General features: G+C 36.7%; 1 protein-coding gene across 15 annotated transcripts in view; it reads left to right on the top strand.

Annotated features, from left to right (window-relative positions):
* The first annotated feature begins 11,274 nt into the window (after positions 1 to 11,274).
* nrxn1a (neurexin 1a) overlaps positions 11,275 to 20,241 on the top strand; it is a 1,799,241-nt gene continuing 1,790,274 nt past the window's right edge. For all 15 annotated transcript variants that reach the window (XM_063055858.1, XM_063055840.1, XM_063055854.1 and 12 more), the window contains exon 1: positions 11,275 to 11,412. The gene's annotated coding sequence lies outside the window, so the exon portion shown is untranslated. The remainder of the gene's footprint in view (positions 11,413 to 20,241) is intronic.

The following is a 20,241-nucleotide window of genomic DNA, read 5'->3' as shown; positions in this document are numbered from 1 at the left end:
CAAAGAAACAATCATAAAAGCCAAATATTGAAATGTATAATTTAAACAGAAGGGGGGTAATGATTAGACAGTATTGTTCTCTGTTACAATAATGCATCCAATTTTGGTTACAAAGCATATGAAACTTTCAAGTGCTGAACATAATGTGGTGAAGAGCTAAAATTCAGATTCAGAGCACTAAGCTTTTGGGATAAAAGGAAATATTAATACATTGAATAACTATTCACTTATCTGAAAAGAAGCATCCAAAGGTTGACCATATGGAAGTATGTACAATTCTTATGGGGACAATGAAAAAATAGGATGTTAGTTTAAAATACCTAAATAAATTTAAGACATGTAAAGTAATTTTAGGAGGGATACTCGTAAATTATTTTACTCATAAATCATGGCTAATATGTTGAATAAATTATAAGTTTGTGAATTACAAGGTTTTAACTTATTACTGTTTTGCTCCAATGCCAAAGGTGTTTCGTTTCCCACTTTTATCAGTCAGAGTGCCAGTAATTTGACAGATGCATGCTAGTTCAGCAATCAAACAGAGATCTCTAGTAGCTGATGGAATGGCTCTGTGCCACAAAACTTGAATGCATGGGTGACTTTCATTACCATAGAGAGAACTAAACAGTTACTCAAGCTTAGTCACAGACTCTTGAGTGGTCTTTGGGACAGCCACATTACTGATTCATTGCCGAAACCTTGCTGTAAGTAAATAGAAAAAAACTGTCTGAAGACATCAGAGTATTTTATGGATATTAAACATTCTAGAAGCTAAACAGAAATTGCTACTTATATTCATACTTGAGGTAGCATCTGTGGCAAGAGCGATGAAGTTAACATTTCAGGTCAACAACATTTCATCAGAACTATGAAAAATTGGAAATGAAGTAAACTCTGAAATGCTAGGGAGAGTGGTAAAGAGAATGTTGGTGATGTCTATGGTAAAGGTGAGGCCTAGAAAGACTAATTGAGGTGTTGCCAGCTGAAAGAGGGCAGTGAAGGTTTGTAAATTGCAGATGTTTGTAATTCATTAATTTGTGAAATTTGTTGTGCTTGTCTGCTTTGGGTTGATGTTGTACTGGCTTATTGGGAGTTAAGTCACAAGAGAAGTGAGGAAAATGAAGTTGGTTGCACACCCACAAGCAACACATTTCAATCTATCGCAACTGATACTTATTACAGTCTGTTTGGAGAAGATAGCAGATAGAAGGAGATGAATAGGGTCAGAGAGAGGGAAAAAGATCCATGGAGCTGAAAAAGAAGGCTGAAAATACTCAGCCAGTTTGGCAGCATCTGTGGAAAAGGAAAAATTCTACTTATATATAGAACTAACCAAACAGAAAATGAAATGCTCTCCCAAGAATTTACATTAGTTTTCTGTGATGCAGCAAAAATAAAGGCCAAAGACAGAGAGATGACTAAGTGAGATGAAGAATTAATGTAACATTGAATGCAATTAATTAAAATGGAAGAAGCACAAGTGAATTGTTACTTCACCTGGAAGAAGGCTTTGGATCCTTGGAGAGCGGGAATGGAAAACATACTACAAAAAGGGGAGTGGATGTTCATGGAAAAGTGATCAAGGGAGTCTTACAGAGGATAGTCCCTTAACATTTTTGCAGATTCAAAACTGATGGAGATTTAGGACAATGAAGCTGCAGACTTTGCTGAGAATGGGTTATCAAAAATGTGAAAATCAGAGAGAGATGATTAAAACACAGGGCACCACACACACAAAATGCTGGATGAACTTAGTAGTCCAGGCAGCATCTATGGAAAAGAGTAAACAGTCAACATTTCAGGCCAAGACCTTTCATAAGGACTGGAACAGAAGGGGAGAAGTCAGGACATCTCCTTCCTTTCCAGTCCTGATGAAGGGTCTCAGCCGAAATGTTGACTGTTTATTCATTTCTGTGGATGCTGCCTAACTTGTTCAGTTCCTCCAGCATCTTGTTTGTGTTACTCTGGATTTCCAGCTTCTGCATATTTTTTCGTGTTTGTAATTAAAGAACAACGTGGAGTAAGACAGGTAGAGAGATGAAGTTCAGTGCGAAGTGAGCAGGGAGAATGATGCAAAAGGACATTATACTCATTATTAAAGTTTGTTATTTTTGATGCCTAAAATGGTATGTTGTTCAATTAATGAGGGGGGTAAAAGATGAACTGGAACTGTGAACCAAAAGAGCTTTGAAATAGTATGAGATGTGCTTTTGACGAATGACGTCAAAAGCATGCACATGCAGATGCTTTGTATTAAGTATATCTCTCATGCTGAGACTTAGAAGCACTTTCAGAGGTTTATTTATTGTCATAATGCATCTTTTGTTACAATAGCACTTTGTCATTCTATGGAAGGGACATTATAGTAAGAGATGTCCACTATCCTAAATGTTACTTGATACTCCAATACAACTCCTCTTTTTCCTCTGAGCAGTACACGTGCAATAGGATTCCAAGTGGGACATTTATTTGAGTGCAAGTGACATTTGGACAATTAATAATAACATCCCACCACAATTGCACAAAAGGGAATGATACTGATTGCAGATTTTATATATATAAATAACTATATATTCATAAAATTCTTCCTTAAAGGAGTGGAATTCTCAACTATTCTAAATTTCTGTACCATTCATTGCATTTGTGGTCATTCATTTTTCTTACATTTAGCTTTGTGAAATAGTTGTTTATCAACCAGTTTGTTTTATAATTAACCCGCAGTAACTGACAGGAAATGTGACAGTCAGGGATTCTGATGAGGCATTGAACAATTTTGGAAACAGTAAGTATATGAGATCAATCAGGTATTGGTGAGTTAGCCTTTTATTTTTGAAATTTTGGGGGCATCAGTTGTTTTCTCTTTATCTGGCAATAGGTTGCAGGTTTTCTTGATTAATTTTTCTCCTTCCTTTGGCTGTTCTTGTTTCAAGGGGATGCAGATGCTTTGTCACTCTCATGTCATCCATATCACCATTGCCTACAATTTCTGAAAGTAGTGCATTTATATTTCTAGTTATGTATGAAAACATTGCAAGAGAATCCGCCTCAACCAATACTTAACCAAACTGCAACAAGTTTTCAGTTATGAGAGATATTTTGGTACATTGTTATGTAACTAAAGGGTCATGTGCATAAAATATTTCAATTCTTATTGTTTGTATAAGAGACTAGCACTAGTGAACAAGATTGGAGCACGTGGAATTCAGAGTAATATAGTAGAATATGTTTAGTACTGGCTAACAATGATAAAATAGTTAGGATTATTTCACTAAGGAGATTTTGCAGGATTTCGATGGCGCCGAATCTAGATGGTTTGTTTCATGGTCACTAAATTTAAATTTTCTAACTGTTATGGTAGTCTACCTATATTATAGGCTACCTAAGATTTGCATTTGCAATTTAAGCCACAGTCATAAAAAGGAAATCTTGAGTGGTAACCAAGGAACATATGACACTAATGTTTGGAAGTAAATTGTGTGGTGCTCAATTGATAACGAAAATTTTCGATTGTTGTTATTTCTTTGGCTTTCTATTTTAGGTGTCTTTAACTTCATTTGGAAGTCAACCTCATGAATACTATTTTCTCATGAACATTTCCGGATTTCACTCTTTTACAGGACTTCTTCCTACTGATTCCCTTTTCAATAATACGTATTTTGAAACAGTTAGAAGAGAAAAGTCAATGCAGAAGCTCTGCTTATATGAGAACACTAAAAAGATCCAGAAAAGTAGAAAAGAATAGAGATAGAAAATCTGTTTGAATATTTTTGAGAGTTATTATATGTGTATAGAGCTTAGGATTCTACAGAAACTTGGAACGAGACTTGCTACATTCCATGGTGAAATTCTCCTCATCTTCAACAAAGAATACTGTTCTTAATGGATCTCAAAATCATTGATGCTCTTAATGTACTTGTTACTCCCTTATTCCAAGAAGTAATGACTGTTTCAGTTAGAATAGTTAGTTGACAATCCATTCTTCTATCAGAAAAGAAGTTAACATCCTGTCTGTTAGGACAGCCCAACACAGAAAGAAGACATTTGAGAGATTTGGTCATTTGGTCTTTTGATTGCTGACTTTCTAAGCATATGCGGACCTAACATACATCATACAAACAGTATCATTTTTCTTAGTTTACAGGAAAGATTCTAGCATGGGTAAAGCAATGGCTAGTTGGCAGAATGTGAATGGGAATTAAGGGAATCTTTTCCGTCTGGCTGCCGGTGACTAGTGGTGTTGCACAGGGGTCTGTGTTGGGACCAATTCTTTTTAAATTATATGTCAATAATTTGGATGATGGAGGGACAGGTAGTTTTGAGGAAGTAGAGAGACTACAGAAGGACTATGACAGATTTGGAGAATAGGCAAAGAAATGGCAGATAGAATACAGTCTTGGGAAGAGTATGGTCATACTTTTTGGTGGAAAAAATTAAAGGGCTGACTATTTTCTAAATGGAGAGAAAATACAAAAAAAATGAGAGGCAAGGGCACTTGGAAGTCCTTGTGCTGGATTCCCTAAAGGTTAGTTTGCAGATTGAGTCTGTGGTGAGGAAAGCAAATGCAACTTTAGCATTCATTTCAAGAGGACTATAATATTAAGCAAGGATGTAATGTTGAAACTTTATAAAGCACTGTTGAGGCCTCACTTGGAGTATAGCAAGCAGTTCTGGGCCCTTATCTCAGAAAGGATGTGCTGAAAGTGGAGGGTTCAAAGGAGGCTCACAAAATTTATTCCAGGATTGAATGGCTTATCACATAAAGAGTGTCTAATGGCTCTGGGCCTGTATTCACTGGAATTCAGAAGAATGAGGGGTGATCTCATTGAAACCTATTGAATGGTGAAAAGTCCTGATGGAGTGGACGTGGAGAGGATGTTTCCTGTGGTGGAAGAGTCTAAGACCAGAGGACACAGCCTCAGAATAGAAGAGTGTTCTTTTAGAACGGAGATGAGGAGGAATTTCTTTAGCCAGAGGATGGTGAATCTGTGGAATTCTTTGCCACAGGCAGCTGTGGAGGCCAAGTCAAGTATAATTAAGACAGAAGTTTATAGATTTTTGATTGGTCAGGGCATGAACAGATACATGGAGAAAGCGGGAGATTGCGGCTGAGAGGAAAATTGGCCATGATGAAAGGGGGGACCAAACTTGTTGGGGCAAATAGCCTAATTCTGCTCCTATAGCTTATGGTCTTATGCTCTTATCATTAATACTGTAGGTTTTGGAATTAGTTTATAATTGTTGTATGTAGTTTGTTGTTATACAGCAAACTGTTTAGATATGTTTATATGGATATATATTTTTCTTCATATTTGTAGCCATTGAGCAAAAGCTGCCAAAATCCATATGTCCTTTCATAGACCATTATCCCTCTGTTTTTTTCTTTAGTATTTAGGTAAACTCATTGATTGTTCTTTTACATTTAGAGATCTCCAGTTTCAATATGGCTTTCAACTTCTTTAAGAAGTGGAAATTGCAAATAAGGTGTGTTCCCTGCAGTGTTACTCTTCACAACTGACTGGGGATTGAGCTCCAGAGTACAAAACAATAAGCTGAAAATGTGAGCAAAAGTACAGCCTTTAAGGTGACATAGCAGATTTATGAACATTACAGAGAGAGAACTTGGAGAGCAGCCCATTAGAAAGATCCTCAATTCTATCAGTTCACCTTAGCTAAACAGCAGCTGTAATATCCAAAATGCTAGACATCAACCATTTTCTGCGAGATATATTCATTACAGAAGAGGTTCCATATGGAAACCTGATTTAAAGAAAAATCTTCTTTAGTTTTTGTGGGATATATTTCCAGCTTAAGGAACCTAAACATCTCAAAAGTACACCTGAAACATTAATTTTTTACAAGTTTAAAATGGGAAAACTTAGTTGGATTCAGCTGTATCCATTATTTTTATAATTTATTGATTTTCTTTTGATGCTTAAGCAGCTCCTTAGTGTCAAAAGAAAATCAATAAATTATATTATACATTGTATAGATGATCACTCCGTATAACGTTCAGCCATTCAAGATGGAAGTAGTCCCAATCTCAACTTTGGCCAATGTACTTTGATCAAGTTTGTCTCCTTTCTCTGCTGTTTTCCAGCAAAGCCATTTTTTCAAGTATTTATTTTGCTCCCTATTTAACATTACAATGTTCATGCTGCTGTTCACTGAGGCAAATAAGAAAGGGGCAGCTTTTGACAAAATATTCTTTATTGAAGGTAAGCAGCATTCAACACACAAATATGGCAGACACAACAATGTACCACATTGCATCATGCAGATGGTTCTTAATAATACACCAACACTTACTACAAAATTAATACTGGATTTGCTTCCACCTTTCTTTCAGGCAGAAAATTCTGCATCAAAGTCAAATATTTTTTAAAAAACTACTTCTGATCTTTTCTTTGGATTTTTGTCTGTCATCTAAAATGTGTGTTGATTAACAAACCTACTTATAATAATAACAAATTTATCAAAGCTTATGAACATCTTGAATGCATTTTTAAGATTTCTCTTCACCTAGAAGGAATTATAGCTTCTTTCACTTTTCCATATATCCAAAGCCGGTTATCTTTCATTTGAATCTTCACTGCTCCCTATCCAGTATCTTAACATTATTCCTAAAGTGTGATGTGCCAACTCTATATCACCATTTCTAAATATTCAGCATAATTTCCTTGCTTTTGTACTGTACCAATTAACTCACATTATTTTAAATAACTATACCAACATCCTTTCACCTAGCATGTCAGCAGAAATAAACTTCATGTTTCTGCCTTCATGTGCAATTTTAAAGGTTGTACCATCATACATTGCCTCATTGGTTATTTTCAACTTCATTCACTTCAGATTTCAGTGTTAAATTTAATCTAGCATGTGTCTGTTAACATTCTCCCGAAGTCTGCCACTATGCCTTATTTCACTTCCACGAAAAGAGCATAAGAAGTAACTATTCAGTTTACTACCATACCATCGAAGTACAGTGGATTCTGTTGAATTGGGATATTGGTTAATAGGGGCAGTTGCATATTTGGGATGACTTTTAACAAACAAAGCTAATCAAGAAAGTAGACTTAGTTCCCTTCATTTAATTGGGACACACCACCATTTGATTGGGACAGGAGACTTGCGGAAGTTTCTAACTAGCATCAGTCAAGTGCACTTGTGTGGCTTTAAAACACTATACTGACCTTAAAGTGAACAGTTTTTAAATAGTGTCAGTTGCATCTGGTTGTGTTCACAAAGCAGTGATTTTATCACTGATAGGTGATGGGAAATAAACAGTAGGGCATTCAGAACTCTTTTGCTCACTGTAGTTTCAAGTATTCAGTCTTGGAGATGCCAGAAATGGTTGGCAATGAAAATGAAACAATTTCCCTGCTGAACAGGAACTATGAAGAATTTGAAGGTATCAACAAATATCTTGAATGTTAAAATGAAAATGAAGATTTACAGGATTTAATCGTCAAAAGCATTGTATGAAGGCAGTCTATTATTTGCACTATATGGCCGCACTAATTTTGTTTATTTAAAACTAATCAAAATAACTTGGCAGCAGATACTGGATGAATTCCTCTGTCAATAATTATTAGGAACTAGTAGTATTGTTACAATTACTAATTTATACTATATTTCATTTAAATACAAAATCTGTTACTTAGTTAAATGATAGTTTGCCTTTTTTGTACATTTTTAACTACTTCCTTGAAACTTCAGCTAATTGGGCAGGCGTTTAATTAGGCCTAAATATACTGGTCTGGAGGTGTCCAAATGAACTGGAATCCACTGTATACCAAAAAGAGCTGTGGTCTTAGTAAGGTTCAAATATGGTCCAGGGTAACAGCCTTTGGTCTGAAAAAGCAACCATTTTCCTCTACTGTCTGTCTTGTGCTTCCTTTTCTACAACACATATAAAGTAGGCAGGAAAAATTCATTGTTTCATTTCTTATATCTCTAATAAGTTAATAACTTTAGATAGATTGCCTGTTGAATTTATTAAAAGCCTAATTAGTTCAGCTTATTACCAGTATGCTTGCAGCTTTGGTAATGATTCCAGGGATCTATCTTTTGAATTGGCATTAGAAAGTTCAATGCTTTTCCTCATCTTGGATGCAGTTGCCTATTTCCTGAACTATTTGGGTGATGGAAGTCACTACTATTGCTGTATATTGTAGTTCCAGATTTCATATCCCTGACCTCTATATTCTGAGCAAATAATGCAATCAGCCCTAATGGTAACCTACAAGTATTTAAAATGTGAAGTTAGCAAGTTATTTCACTGCTTAAAGGCAAGGTAGCCAAAAATATTCCCATTATTAACGTCACTGTATCCAGGCAGGAAAAAGGACCCTTAAATTCTAACTAATTGAGAATGAATTCCTTGCATGAAAGTATCAAGTGGGCACATAATGTTTTACTAGAATGAATTGTTGACTGGACAGAAAACTAGCAATTCCATCCAGGCAGTGTAACTTGAGATACTACCTGGTTGAAAACGATAACTACAATATGATATTATTTATCTTATATTATAGATGTTTCGCCTTTATGCTATGAATCCAGTTAACTTTAATAGATATCTTCTTTTATGCTTCTAGAATACTACAATGGTCACTTCACCACAGTTAAACAACTAACTTAACTAAATGTGATTAAAAATGATGAATTTTGATCACTGTTTGAAGTTATAAGTTTCTTTCAGCTGTTTTCTCATCAATAGTATGGCTAAGATTCCTGTCAACAGTTCAAATACTTCTTGAGTTTTTGTTGATTCAGTCCAATAACTAATTTAAAAATTTCATTATTCATCTGTATAATAATTGAATACCTCAGGTTTTGAAACAAATACCATTTCTGGAACCTTCAGAGAGGTCCTGAGAAGCTGTTCTAATGAAGAACTCCTATTTATACAATGTAGCCAGGCTTTCATGTAATCAGTTACTATGGCCAACTGAGAGAATCCAGGAACATGTCTCATGGACATTTTACTAATCTTTATGAATGTGAACTGTGAAACACCTGGGGAAACAGGATCATATATGAATTATTAAATGGCATTATTTCAAAATCCACAATGTATGTACAGAGTAACTATCAAACTAAATCCCATTAATTCATTCAATTTTAGTTCCCAACTAGAAAAACAATAATTTCTTCCAACTTTTCAGTCCATGCACTTGCATTTGTTTTTAAAGTTATTACATCCTTGACTATTCTAGCGGCAACAATAAATCCTCACTGCACTAACTTCTAGTTTCAGGCTTCCAGCCTACATCTCATAACAATACATTTAAAAACCTGATCAACACCATCTCTTCTTTTCTGGAATATGAAGTTGTTTTATAGCAAATGGTCTAGCAGCATCCCCAATGTTATCTTAAAGTGAACATATTCTGTCCTTCTCAAAAATAAATGCAGATCATTTAGGTCATAAACTTGAGATACGAAAATTGATCCATCCCATTTTATATTTATGTACAATACATTTATCTTTGTGCTCCGATTCTCTTTGATCTAGTTTATTCGACTTTAATATATACAGCTTAAATGTTGGTTCTTTAAAAAATGATGTAAACTAATATTTTTGTTTTAAAACCAATCTATAACTTGCTGTAATTTTTTTTCTGAAAATAATCTCTTTATATCCTGATTACTTAATCACTAAAATTAATTCATACAAGATAATATACCGCAAGAAAATTGGGAAGTTGTTATCAAACCAAAAATCGCATCCATTAAATAACGCTTCATTGATGCACAGAACTAGGAAGAATAATATTCAAAAATATTATTCTTTGGGAATCAATAAAGCAGGCAACTAAAATTAACATATAATCAAACCCTTTATTGGTGTAGCAGCATTACTGGAGGACATTCTATTACACTCGTTTCAACTTTTCTCTTTTACCAAATATTTCTGAAATAACAAGTATTCTTAATGGTTTTAATAACTATTTCTTAGATGCAATAAAAATTAAAATTTTTTAAAGTATTAAAATTACCAAGCTATGTTTCCTACTGCACACATTAGCGTATTTTGCTCTTTCTCCTCTTGCTGCCCAATTCTCTTCATGAATAAACACTTATCATTAGGTACTCTGCCTTAACTCAAAATGAATTGAGGAAAAACTGAGAACTGCTCCTCACTCTGAAAATATAGTTACTCCAATAAATGAAGAAAAACGGCAACACATCAATACATGGCCATTAACTACCTCAAGTTATCCTGAAGTACTTCATAACTGAGTGCAATCATTGTTATGAAGGTTATGTGAAAATCAACAGGAAATAACAGTGAAGTGAATGATTTGACATTTGATGTTGTTTGTTGAAGTCAGGATGTCCTGCTAATTTTCTAAGCAGTAGATTTATTGTATTCAAAACGAGTCCACCTTTTTCTGTTTCATTTCGCTTTATGATATCCAGCACTATGTTGGAAGTTGAACGATCACTCACAGATTTGGATGGGGGTGGGGGAGTGGTGGCATGGGATTAATTTCTATGTTAATTAAGCATGCGACCTCCTATTTCCATCAAGAGAAGTCCATAGTGCATATAAAATTCAGCACATACTGTCTACTTTTTCTATTAATATTTCGGTTTGAAGTACGTACCTTACGCTTGTGGTGAAGGTACAGCAAGATTGAGTTTACTACACCGAAGCTTTATCATTACATGTCTACAGTAATGTGAAAGAAATTGAGAAGCATTTGCAGTCGGTTTTGTAAATAAATACAAAACAAACATAATGGTATGAACGATGAAATACAATGCCATTCGCAGAGATTTTGGTTCTATCAAACACATCATTTGTCCTGGTCAGACTTCATAAATAATATAAAACCAAAAGGATTTTCAAAACAAGCTACACATTTCGAGTTTTCCGTAATTGAATTTGAAGCGCTTCTCAAGGTGTAGTTCTGTAACACAAAATTAAATAGCTCAGTATTTTGCTGTCAATATTTAGAGCGCTCGGCACGCAAGAGTGTTTATAAAGACTACATTTCCGGATAGAAATAACGGGAGTCTTACGCCTTTTATGAGTCAGTCTTGACAGGTCTGTCACTGAGGAAGGGGCGGGAAATAAAAATAACACAGGTAAACTGACAGTGATGCCACCCACCTTTCGGTAATTGCGACTTTAGCCATGATAATACATTTGAAAAAGGAGAGAAATAGTAGTTGAAGAGCTATTTTTGCACATTTTCCGTTCTAAGTCTTGCCTCTCGTCGGCGCTGTGCGGCTGCGCGCGCGGCTGGAGTGGTTCGGGAGGCTTCTCCAGCCCAGTTCGTGCAAGCGAGGTCTTGGCGCCAGTACCCTATCCTGCGCCCTTCACCGCCCTGCAGGTTAACCACTTTCCTCTACTCCACCTCAGTGGCACCCGCCCTGGCGAGCTTTCCCCGTGTATTTTCAGTAAGTCACTGATGGGTTTTCTTTTATGGGGAGTAGAGGGTGGGGGTGGTGTTGGTAGTAGGAAAGGTGGAATTTTTATGCTGTCTCTGTGGTTTAACTTCATCGAGAGAAGTCAGCGGAAAAAAAATTACAGTTTGAACACAATTATTTTTAATTTAATGGGAGTAATCTGCATCAACTACCAGCGGTTCCGAGTACCAGAAGGCGGAGGTTCGCTTTCAGAGCACTATTTTGACGTATAGGAATATAGATGGTATTCTCTTAACACGGATGTAGACTGGTGTGAAAATACCAGTATTTCACTTTGTTAAAAATAAACGTTTCTTTACAATAAAATAAAGAAGCATGTGTCCCAAAGGCCAGCATTCTTTCCTAGAAATAGTTTATGGCATCAGTTTAAGGTAAGCACAGACATCCTTCAGGGCTCTTTCTCTCTGTCTCTCTCTTCTTTGCAGCCGTGCAGTGATAGCATTTGTTCATCATATCCATTAGCGGGGAAGTCCAGATTTACGGGGTTGGCTTGAGGACAAAAAAAAATCCCGAAAGATTTTACATCATAAACCCACCGCAAATGACAATTTATATCTAATAGCATAGCCGCTTTTGTGTTCTTGGTGCCCATCGTTGTTGTGGGGGTGGGGGGGGGGGGAGAGAAGAAATGCGCATTTGCAACACAATATACAGGAGAGTGCGTGAACCAGGTGAGTGGTTAAAATCAGCCATCACTGTAGGAAGAGGTTGCAGATTTGGTCTGTGGATAGGGTGTTGTTCTTTTTGCGGACTCCCGACCAACAGTTCAAAGACATCAATGAGCGACCGAAATCCTCCTCTTCCCCCCCCCACCTTACAGTTCCTACCTAACTCAAGGAGAACGGCTACTTAATGATTTATGGGATGAAATCCCTTTCCGTGGCATCAGATGAAAGATTTTGTTTTTGTTGGAGGGGTAAACGGAGTTGGCCATTGAATAGGATTTTTGTGCTTCAGTAGTATCCCAATGTTAAGGTCAACGTTTTGATCTGGAAAGCGCAAGATCAATGTGCGATTGTCTATGCCCACTTCGAATCAGCGTGAGATTTATTTATTTTGGCCGTTTCGTGTTATTTCGCCTAATAAGATACAGCTCTTTTTATAGGTTGGTCTAAAATTAGTTGTTATATGCAAATTTAAATAGTGTGTTACGTGACAATAAGTGTCCTTAGATGAGCATAGGCTGCTGTTTCCGAAGGCAGGAAGTCAGGAGGCAAAGTTAGCATGCTAGACGCATATCGGTGGCGTTTTTTTCTTTAAAGAGTGTGTCAAACTGTAGCATTCTTTTGTCTCATAATTTCCATGCTGCATTTTACCGTGGTACATTCGTAATTAGATTTCCTGTCGTGCTGCACTTCAAGCATTTTTACAATCCAAGAAGGGTGTGATGGCTCATTAGGTGTCGTGTGAGGAAGCTAATAAGACATGTGAAAATCAAAGAGAGAAAAAAAACGTGCTGAATATAAATGCAAACTAATTTCTTCAAACATGTCAACAAGTAAGGTTGTACAGTACCAGTCAATGAATGAAGCTTTGTTACCGAGATGTAAGCGTAGTGAAGCATGCCAGATGTATGACGACAATTGTAAAATCCACGAATAAAGCTCATTGAGTGTTTCGTCAAATAGCTTAACTGGCCATGGAGCCAAGGGTCTCAATATATATTTTACAACGTTGCTTCAGAATATTATAAGATACACCTTTATTTTCACGTGAATGCAAATAAATATAAATGTGCCTGAGCCAGGGTTTTCAGAATCAGTTTATGTTTTGCCTCACCCACAGCATTCTGTATTTAATCTTTTATCGGTTTTTGTCACTTAACTCATCTTTCATTTTCTTCCATCCCTTCCATTCTCTATGATCAACTAGGGTTCATTACAACATCTGTTAAATAGCACTTTTTACATAGTGAGATATCCCACTGTGTATCAAAGGAATATTATCAAACAAAATTTGACATGTTCGCATTAGGATTGGTGAGAGAGGTTGCAAGCATTGTCTTAATCTAAGACAGGATGAGAGTTTGTGGAAGTTCAGAGTGCAGCAGCCGGTGATAGGTAGTTTAAAATCAGAAAAGCTTTTGAGTTCAGAAAAAGATAAATTCAAATATTTAAGAGCATTAAAGGGTGTTAAGTAAAGGGTGTGATTAAGTGTGTTAAATAAAGACCTGCACTTTTTTCCAGCTGTTAGAAAAAAAGTAGCCAGTTTACACGCAGTAAGCTCCCAGGAATATTGGATAATGATTATGTAATCAATGTTTTAGCAATGTTAGGTGGCGAATGAAGAAAGGCTAGGACAGTGAGGTTAATTCCCTTGCACTACTTAGAAGTATTGCATCAGGATCATTTCTGTCATCTGTTAGAGATGGGCAGGGCCTTGTTTTAGCAGCTCAGCTGAAAGTTGGCATCCCTGACTGCAGAACACCCCCTCATTGCTGTATTGGAATGTCAGCCCAATTTTTTTTCTTCAAGTCACTCAAGTGCAGCTTGGAACTTACAGCCACGTAATCCAGAGGTGAAATTGCTGCTAGCTCAGTTACTCCGAAGTTCATTTGCAAAGGTACAGAAAATGAAGGCAGTGGCTTTTTTTGGGGGGGAGGGTGGATTTGTTAACTAATTCGTACTGAATATTCACCAAGCTGTCAAGAGTTTAGAAGTACTCAAGGGATAGGGAGTTGGTGGTTGATCGAACAGTGTGGACATATATATGTATGGAAACTGCCAGGTTTTGAAATGTTGTTACTGATGGCTGTCATATAGATAAAAGGGCCCAAAGATCAATTACTTTTTCTCTACTTCTCCACCTCTTTCCTCCTGATTTTCCAAACATTCTCTAATCTTATGCAGCACATTGCTGAATTCTTCACTTCATTCTTCCCAGATCAACTTTATCCATTCAAGAAACCTTGCTGTTTGCCTGATGTCCTTGACAGATCATAGCAAATGCCTAGTAAATGAAATTCAAAAGCTCCAAGTGCTAGAAATCTGAAATGAAAGCAGAATATGTTGGAACCACTCAATGTATCAAACCTGAAATGTTAGATTGGCTTCTCTTTCCACAAATACTGCCTAATCTACTGATTGATTTTATCATTTTCTACTTTTATTACAACAAATGCACATCCAGCAAGAAAGAATAGACAAATAGTTGTTTCCATCTTTAACTACAGATAGACTTTGCAATGTAGAAGATTTTCTACGCAAGTGCTGCAGTAAACTGAGAAAGAAGTTTCCCATTTTCTTAAGAACTATTAGTGATAATTCAATTCTGACCTGCAAATCATACCAATCTCCCATAAATTATTCACCACTCCAAAATTCCTAGTTTACCATAGTCTATTCTAGTCCACTTTATTACTATTTATGAACACAAGCCTGCACTCAATAAATATTGTGTATCATATTTAAGCTAAAACAATTAAAGGCTGGGTACATACCCTCTTTTATAAATTTTTAGTGTCTGTTCTCCACATATTTGGCATTGTTGTAGTTCAAATCCATCCCACATGATTATGGTTCTGCCCATGACCACAATCAGATATAATTTAAACATGGTTGCCAATGGCTGTAAAGGACAATCTCAGTACTAGGTTGAGGTGGTTGGGTGCTGAATGCAGGGCAACAGCAGGAAAACTAGTGAAATAGTAATCATGGGATCAGAATATTGTCTTATTGAATGAGTATAATGAATGTCTGATTCCCTTGTGATAAGGCTTCATCAGTTCTAATCTGTTGAGGATTATTGCATCCTCTGATTTATTTGATTCCTGATATACATTGTAATAACAACCTGAACTCATATGGCATAAATGTAAGTTCTGGTGTAACATTCAGATGTCAGTTCTGTTTATGCTGCTATGAAAGCTGCCAGCTATTGTGTTATGATTTGAGCTGCAGATGTTGAAATTGAGATGGCTAGCATATTCCATACTGGGAGGATAAATTCCAGCTTCCAACAAAGCCTGTTACAGAGCAGGAGCTGGGCTTCTCTCCCATGTTCCTTACTATTTCATGCATGTTTGCAGCTAGGATATCTGATATTCGAAGCATCTTATTACACATGTCCATCAGCCTTCTTCTCCGTTAAAGTTCTCATCTAATTATCTGGACTCACATGTTGGCGATTTAGCCTAAGGCTGTCCCCAGCATAAGAAGTCGATTGCTCCCACAGAATGGCTTTGACAGTAGAAGCCCTGTTGCTTGGTGGTCAAATTTGTCACTGAAATTTAATGTTTGTGGTTGTCTTTAATACTCTTAGGAGGTGTACAGCACAAAAACAGGTTCTTGAATCCGCTGAATACATGTTTGCAATTAAGCACCCTTTTATACTAATACCATTTATTCTCCTCATGTTCACATTAACTTCCCTTACATTCTACACTCACCTATGTTCTAGAGGCATTTTGCAATATCTTGATAACCTACTAACCACACATTTTTGTAATGTGACAATAAACAGAGCACTAGAAGGAAACCCATGTGCTTATAAGCAAACTGTGCAGCCTCCAGACAGACAGGCACCCGAAGTCAGGATGAGCTTGGGTCATTGGTGATAAAACAGCAACTCTATTACCTGTGTTAGTGTGCTGCCCATTTAACTGTGCCACTGATTTGCCCTTGCTCTGAGGCATATAAAACCATTCAAAGTACTTGAGCTATTACAAAATGCATGTATCATCTAATTAAATTACATTTAATAAATTTAACCAACTGAATCATATTAATTTTAAAAAAGTAATCATACTGAGCATGATGTTTTCTCAGCAGTCATTTCTTCCATGGGGTCAGCTGACAAAAGCTAACTTGTTAAATTAGTAAACTGACAATTAGCAGGTGTAATAATATAAAGGAATAATATTGAAGGAGCAAAAATGGAAATACGTGAGGTAGTGAGAGGTTTAAGGACGAACACAGGCAGGAAAATGAACAAAGTATTGATTTTAGAAAAAAGAAAGGCATAGTAATCTTTTCAGGAAATAATGACCGAGTTCTACGTGTATTTGTGCAAAGCATTACAAACAAAACGAGAGAGTTAAAATCATTATGAAGAGAATAAAATATTATTATTAAGATAATATTGCAGCTATATTAAAGAAGCAATTTAGCTTTGGATCTAACAGGATTGGAACTGCTATTTCTGGTTAGAACATTTTCAGAGCGTTGGGAGGTGTGAAGGCAGTGTTTGCAAAGGATTCTGTTACTGTGCTAGAATTTTTAGGGGATTCTAGGTTGTTAAAACAAAATTGATATGGATATATTTGAAAATCTTAAAATTACATTGTACTAAGTTTTGGCTTTTGTGCCCATATTGCCTCTTTAATGAAATTACCCAATTAATTTCATTACCCTGCTTATTCAAAGAATAACATACCTTACTTCCAAGCAATAATACAAGTCAAATAATGCCATTGAATTTCTCCCACTCTTTCATCATTTCATCTGTCAATCACAACAATGTACTTTGTTTACCATTGCTTCAGCCACCCTCGTATGGTTAATTCATATCTCCCTCACACTGTCTGATTCATCAAGATGTTCTAATTTTGAACCTTATTTGGTCATACCCTTTGCATACTTTTTTCAATAATTGTGTTCTTGAAAGGTTTTGGCCATGTTTTACACTGATCGATTTTGCACTGTTAGTCTCTCACTAACTTTTTAGATCTGTGCAGTTTATGCTTTAAATATGCTTTACTATTGCATATGCGTCATTAGTATCTTGTTTCTCACTCATTTTTTAAAAGATCTCCTAATCGCCAGTTTTATATTTGTAAGTCAATCAAGTCTCTGTTTATCCACCTGTTCATAATTCTAATTACTTCCTCCAAGCCACTCCCTCAACTTCTTGATCTTTAATCCTTCAGCAGATAGTAATAAGATCATAAGCTATAAAAGCAGAATTAGGCCATTTGGCCCATCGAGTCTGCTCCACCATTTCATTATGGCTCATCCAATTCTCCTCTCAGCCCCAATCCTCTGCCTTTTCCTATATCCCTTTATATGCTAACTAATTCAGAATCTATCATCCTCTGTCTTAAATCTATATAAAGACTTAACCTCCACAGCTGCCTGTAGCAAAGAATTTCACAGATACACCACTCTCTTGATAAGAAAATTCCTCCTCATCTCCATTCTCAAAGGGCACTCCTCTGCTCTGAAGCTGTATCCTCTGGTCTTAGACTCTCCCGCTATAGAAACCATCCTCTCCAGATCCTCTCTATCGAATTCTTTCACCGTACGATAGGTTTCCATGAAGGCATCCCACATTCTTCTGAATTCTGGTGAAAACAGGCCCAGAGCCATCAGACGCTGTTCATATGATAAGCCATTCAATAATGGAATCATTTTTGTGAGGCTTCTTTGAACTCTCTCCAGTTTCAGCATATCCTTTCTAAGATAAGGGCTCCAAAACTGCTCACAATACTCCAAGTGAGGCCTCATCAGTGCTTTATAAAGTCTCAACATTATATCCTCGCTTTTATGTTCTCGTCCCCTTTGAAATAAATAGTAACATTGCACTTGCCTTCCTTACCCCAGACTCAATCTGCAAATTAACTTTTAGGGAATCCTGCACAAGAACTCCCAAGTCCGTTTGCACCTCAGATTTTTTTATATTTTCTTTCCATTTAGAAAATAGTCAACCCTTTCATTTCTTCCACCAAAGAGCATGTCCACAAAATTCCCGACACTGTATTCCATCTGCCATTTATTCGCCCATTTTCCTAATCTAAGTTCTCCTGTAGACTCTCTAATTCCTCAAAACTATCTGCCCCTCCACCTACCTTTATATCATGTGCAAACTTTACAACAAAGCCACCAATTCCATCATCCAGATCATTGACATATAACGTAAAAAGAACTGATCCCAACAAAGACCCCTGTGGAATGCCACTAGTCAATGGCAGCCAGTCAAAAAAGACTCCCTTTATTCCCACTCTTTGCCTCCTGCCAATCAACCACTGCTAGAATCTTTGCTGTAATACCAGGGGCACATAGCTTGTTAAGCACTTTGTCAAAGGCCTTCTGAAAATCGAAGTACACAACATAAACCAATTCTCCTTTGTCTATCCTGCTTGTTATTTCTTCAAATAATTCCAATAAATTTGTCCTGGAAGATTTTCCCTGAGGAAACCATGCTGACTACTGCCTATTTTATCATGTGCCTCCAAGTACCCTGAGACCTCATCCTTAGTAATTGACTCCAGCATCTTTCCAACCACTGAGATCAGATTAACTGGCCTATAGTTTTCTTTCTTCTGCCTCTCCCCTCTTGAAGAGAGAAGTGACATTTGCAATTTTCCAGTCTTCTGAAACTATTTCAGAATCTAGTCATTCTTGAGAGATCATTACTAATGCTTCCACAATCTCTTCACTCATCTCTTTCAGAACATCGGGCTATACACTATCTGGTCCATGTTACTTATCTACTTGCAGACCTTTCGGTTTCCCAAGAACTTTCTCTCTATAATGGTAACTTCCCACACTTCATGACCCCTGACACATGGAACTTCCACCATACTTCTAGTGTATTCCACAGTGAAGAATGATGCAAAATACCTATTCAGTTCATTCGCTATTTCATTGTCCCCCATTACTACCTCTGCAGCATCATTTTCCAGTGGTCGGATACCCACTCTCACCTCTCTCTTACATTTAATTTTTCTTTCTTATAGCTTATTCTTTACTATAATTATTGTACACAATATTATCATCCGTTCTTCTCAATGCCCTGGCAAGTGATATTGCCCCCAGGACTAGATTCTTCTTTGCTTCTCGGGACAAAAAATATTCCAGTTAAACAGTTCTCTTGCTCATTTGTACTTATTATTGGCTACTTGCACTATTAATACTCTAATAGGATAACTTAATTCTTCTATTATTTCATTATTCTGTCTGCAAATTGTTTGCAGTCTCCTGTGATTCTGTTGATTGGTATTAGTTTATTATTGTTTCAGGTTACAGTGCAAAGCTTTTGTTTTGCTTGCCTTCTAGACAGATTATGCCATACATAATTTTCATGGTAGTAAAATGAAAAGGATGTGGTGGTGCTGCAGTTGCAGTTACAGAGAAAGTGCAGTGCAGGTAGACTAATAAGGGCCATAATGAATTATTGTGGGAGTTCAAGTTCATCTTTTAGCCTACATGAGGTCTGTTCACGAGTCTTTGAGTCCGACATTCATGCACTCAGGCTTCTGTATCCTCTACTCAACAAGAGAGGGGACAAGATAGAGAGACTAGGGTTGTTAGTCCTGACGAAGGGTCTTGGACTGAAACGTCGACTGTACCTCTTCCTAGAGATGCTGTCTGGCCTGCTGCGTTCACCAGCAACTTTGATGTGTGAGACTAGGGTTGGAGTGAGCAGCTTTCCCAAGGCACCCGGAAGTAGAGATAGAGTCAGTAGAGGTGAAGTTGATTTGTGTGATGGACTGTGCTGCATTCACAACTCTCTGCTCTACCCTAGACCACAAAAAATTGAAGTTGTCATTCCAAGCTGGATGTATCTGGATTGGATGCTTATCTGGATGGGATTTTTAAAAAATGTTCCAGTTTTTTTTTGAAAATGTATATAATTTATGTTTAATGTTTTTGTTTGTGAATGTTACTTGCATATGCCGGTATGAGCCTGTGATCTTGCTGGAAATAAGTTTTCATTGCATTTGTGCATACATGTACTTGTATGTACTTATGTTAATGAACTTAACTTCTGATTTTCTGTGGTGCACCTATAAAAATTGGTAGGAGTCATAAGACTATAAATCATGGGAACAGTATGAGGCAACTCAATCCATTGAGTCTG

Source organism: Mobula hypostoma, chromosome 8 (assembly GCF_963921235.1).
Source record: "Mobula hypostoma chromosome 8, sMobHyp1.1, whole genome shotgun sequence".
NCBI lineage: Eukaryota > Metazoa > Chordata > Chondrichthyes > Myliobatiformes > Myliobatidae > Mobula > Mobula hypostoma.
The sequence above is the reverse complement of the archived record's forward strand: the minus strand, read 5'-3'. Positions and strand labels throughout refer to the sequence as shown.